Raw genomic sequence first — 4,816 nt, 5'->3', positions numbered from 1 at the left:
TAAGGGTCCAGTGTAGGTTCTGGCTCAGGCTCAGGTTCTGGAGTGGATTCTTGGCCTCGATGAGCGTACACCACTTCCGGCGTGACAAGAAAATTATCTGCAATCAAATCAAACAACAGAGGCATAGGCAAAATAATAGTCTCATTGTGTTTCTTATTAAATCTCAGGTTATACAGGAGCATCTTATCTTCGTTGTCAATAATGAACTCATGGCTACCATGCTCTTGTAATCTAAAATGTAAGGAGGCAATTTTGTCTCCTCTTTCTCATGGTGCCTAATAGGTATCTCAAAATGTCTAGCAAGACGTGCGGCATAGATACCTCCAAAGATGGGGCCTTCTGTACGATTTAGGCTTAGCCGTTTAGCAATGACAGCACCCATACAAACTATTATCTCCAAACAAGGCATGGTGAAGAATAATAATATCAGGAACATTGAAGTTTCCACTATTTCCACGACCAATCAAGCATCTACTAGCAAATATGGCAAAGTAGCGTAAAACAGGAAAGTGTATGCTAGAGATTCTCGCATCGGAACCCTTCTTTGGATCCCCTATAGTGATAGTGTTAACAAAGCCATCCACATCTCTACGATGTGGTTCCTCTAATTTTCCCTCAAAGGGTATCCTACATACTGCGCAAAAATTACGCAAAGACATTTCCCTGAATTCATCATATAAATGAAATGATACTGAAGGCGGTGACTTCTTAGGATAATAAGAAAAGTTTTGCACGAAAGTATTGGTGAGTAAGAGATACTGATCGATCCGGTCGTGGAGGAAATCGGTGAGGCCTGCATTCTCGATCAAAGAATAAAAGTCTTCATAAATTCCAGGTTCTCTCAAGAAATTGTCACAGGGCCATTCACACGGCCGTACTTCCGCTATACGAGGAAGATTATATTTGGCCTTTTCCTTCACTTTAGCCTGTTTTTCCTGGGAGCCTTGGCTAGAAGAGCCCCTCAAAAATCTCCTTAACATTTTCTGAAAATTTCTGAAACTTTAGTAACTTCAAAAAAAAAGTGAATAAAACTAAACAAGATTGGTAGCAACTATGCCTACAAGTACCTAGAGCCTATATCATGCATTAGAATTAATTGGGACCTCATAAATTTAACATGCAAGCTCAAGAACATGGGCATCTATGCAACAAAAATTTGCAATGAATAAAGCACTAGAACAAAAACTAATTGGACCAATGGAGGAGTCACATACCAAGCAACAATCTCCCAAAGCAGTTTTGTGAATGGAGCTTTGAGCAAGGAGATCGAAAATCGTGGCAAAATGAGCTAGAACTCGTTCGTGAGCTGGATGGGGATTTTTTTGGGAAGAAGATGGAGTGTGTGGGTGCTGGCATCAGTGGAGGGGTCCATCATGGGCCCATGAGACAGGGGGCGCGCCCAGGGGGTGTGGTCGCGCCCTCCACTCTCGTGGCCTGGTGCTTGCCCCTCCTGCAGTGTTTTCAGTGCCTAAAACCCTGAAATATTCCATAAAAATCATACTAAATTTGCAGGGCATTTGGAGCACTTTTATTTTCGGGATATTTTTTATTGCACGGATAATTCAGAAAATAGACGGATAATACTATTTTTGCTCTTTTTATTCTAAATAACAGAAAGTAAAAAGGAGGGTACATAAGGTTGTGCCTTCTAGTTTCATCCATCTCATGATCATCAAAATGAATCCACTAACAAGGTTGATCAAGTCTTGTTAACAAACTCATTCCGAATAACACGGAACTGGAGAAATTTCGAATAACACTAAGTTACCTCAACGGGGATATGAACATCCCCAACAATAAGAATATCATACTTTTTCTTGACAGTAGGGAGAGGAAATTCAAAACCTCCAATAATGATAGTTGGAACTTTCCCAATAGAATTGATGCTATGAACTTGAGATTGTTTCCTGGGAAAGTGTACCATATGCTCACTATCATTAACATGAAAAGTGACATTGCCTTTGTTGCAATCAGTAACAGCCCTTGCAGTATTCAAAAAGGGTCTTCCAAGGATAATACACATACTATCATCCTCGGCAATATCAAGAATAACAAAGTCTGTTAAGATAGTGACATTTGCAACCACAACAGGCACATCCTCACAAATACCGACAGGTATGGTAGTTGATTTATCAGCCATTTGCAAAGATATTTCAGTAGGTGTCAACTTATTCAATTCAAGTGTACAATATAAAGAGAGAGGCATAACACTAACACCGGCTCCAAGATCACATAAAGCAGTTTTAACATAGTTTCTTTTAATGGAGCATGGTATAGTTGGTACCCCTGGATCTCCAAGTTTCTTTGGTATTCCACCCTTAAAAGTGTAATTAGCAAGCATGGTGGAAATTTCAGCTTCTGGTATCTTTCTTTTGTTTGTAATGATATCCTTCATATATTTAGCATAACGATTTACTTTAAGCATATCAGTTAAGCGCATACGTAAGAAAATAGGTCTAACCATTTCAGCAAAGCGCTCAAAATCCTCATCATCCTTTGTATTGGATGGTTTAGGAGGAAAAGGCATGGGTTTCTGAACCCATGGTTCTCTTTCTCTATCGTGCTTCCTAGCAACAAAATCTCTTTTATCATAACGTTGATTCTTTGATTGTGGATTATCAAGATCAATAGCAGGTTCAATCTCTACATCATTATTTTTGCTAGGTGTGAGCATCAACATGAACATTATCATTAACATTATCACTAGGTTCATGTTCATCACCTGATTGTGTTTCAGCATCAGAAACAGAAATATCATTGGGATTCTCAGGTGTGTCTACAGTAGGTTCACTAGAAGCATGCAAAGTCCTATCGTTTTTCTTTTTCTTCTTTTTGGAAGAACTAGGTGGCTCTAAATTATTTCTCTGAGAATCTTGCTCGATTCTCTTAGGGTGACCTTCAGGATACAAAGGTTCCTGAGTCATTCTACCAGTTCTAGTAGCCACTCTAACAGCAAAGTCATTTTTATTATTTAACTCATCAAGCAAATCATTTTGAGCTTTAAGTACTTGCTCAGCTTGAGTAGCAGCCATAGAAGCTTATTTGCTAATGAGTTTAAGTTCACCTTTAATTCTAGCCATATAATCACTCAAGCATCCCATCTCGAAAGCATCGTTCTTTAATTCTCTACCAACATAAGCATTAAAACTTTCTTGTCTAGCCATAAAATCATCAAATTCATCTAAGCATGGGCTATGAAATTTAGTAGAGGGAATTTCAACTTTATCATATCTATAGAGAGAATTTACCTTTACTACCTGTGTCGGGTTATCAAGACAATGTGGTTCTTCAACATGTGGTATATTAAGACTATGTATTTCTTCAATAGGTGGTAAATTCTTAACATCTTCAACTTTAATACCTTTTTCTTTCATTGATTTCTTTGCCTCTTGCATATCTTCAGGACTGAGAAATAGAACACCTCTCTTCTTCGGAGTGGGTTTAGGAATAGGCTCAGGAGTTGGCTCAATTGGTTAGGAATTGCCTCAGCAATTGGCTCAGGAAGAGTCCAATTATTTTCATTAGTCAACATATTATTCAATAGTAATTGAGCTTCGTCGACTGTTCTTTCCCTGAAAACACAACCAGCACAACTATCCAAGTAGTCCTTGGAAGCATCGGTTAGTCCTTTATAAAAGATATCAAGTATTTCATTTTCTTAAGAGGATGATCAAGAAAAGCATTAAGTAATCGGAGAAGCCTCCCCAAGCTTGTGTGAGACTCTCTTCTTTGATTTGCACAAAATCATATATTTCCCGCAAGGCGGCTTGTTTCTTATGAGCAGGGAAATATTTAGCAGAGAAGTAATAAATCATAACTTGGGGACTACGCACACAACCAGGAGCAAGAGAATTAAACCAAGTCTTAGCATCACCCTTTAATGAGAATGGAAATATCTTAAGGATATAATAATAGCGAGACTTCTCATCATTCGTAAACAGGGTGGCTATATCATTCAACTTGGTAAGATGTGCCACAACAGTTTCAGATTCAAGGCCATAAAAAGGATTAGATTCAACCAAAGTATTAATCTCAGGATCAACAGAGAATTCATAATCCTTATCAGTAACACAAATAGGTAAAGTAGCAAAAACAGGGTCAGGTTTCATTCTTACATTAAGAGATTGCTGCTTCCATTTAGCTAATAACTTCTTAAGATCATATCTATCTTTGCAAGCAAAAATAGCTCTAGCAGCTTCCTCTTCCATAACATAACCCTCAGGAACAACAGGTAATTCATAATCAGGGGGAGAACTTTCATCATCACGATCATCAATAATAGCATCTTCAATAATTTCATTCTCTCTAACCCTAGCAAGTTGTTCATCAAGAAATTCACCTAATGGCAAAGTAGTTTCATCATAAGTATCATGCATAGCAGAAGTGGTATCATCAATAACATGCGACACATCAGAATTCATAGCAGTAGCAGGTTTAGGTGTCGCAAGCTTACTAATAACAGATGGAGAATCTAGTGCAGATATAGATGGCAGTTCCTTACCTCCCCTCGTAGTTGAGGGCAAAATCTTGGTTCTTTCGTCTTTCAAGTTCCTCATAGTGATGAACAGATATATATCCCAAGTGACTCAAAGAATAGATCTATGCTCCCCGGCAACGGCGCAAGAAATTAGTCCTGATAACCCACAAGTGTAGGGGATCGCAACAGCTTTCGAGGGTAAAGTATTCAACCCAAATTTATTTATTCGACACAAGGGGAGCCAAAGAATATTATTGAGTATTAGCAGTTGAGTTGTCAATTCAACCACACCTGGATAACTTAGTATCTGCAGCAAACTATTTAGTAGCAAAGTAGTAT

Source organism: Triticum dicoccoides, chromosome 4B (genome assembly GCF_002162155.2).
Source record: "Triticum dicoccoides isolate Atlit2015 ecotype Zavitan chromosome 4B, WEW_v2.0, whole genome shotgun sequence".
NCBI lineage: Eukaryota > Viridiplantae > Streptophyta > Magnoliopsida > Poales > Poaceae > Triticum > Triticum dicoccoides.
Note: the sequence above shows the minus strand (reverse complement) of the source record.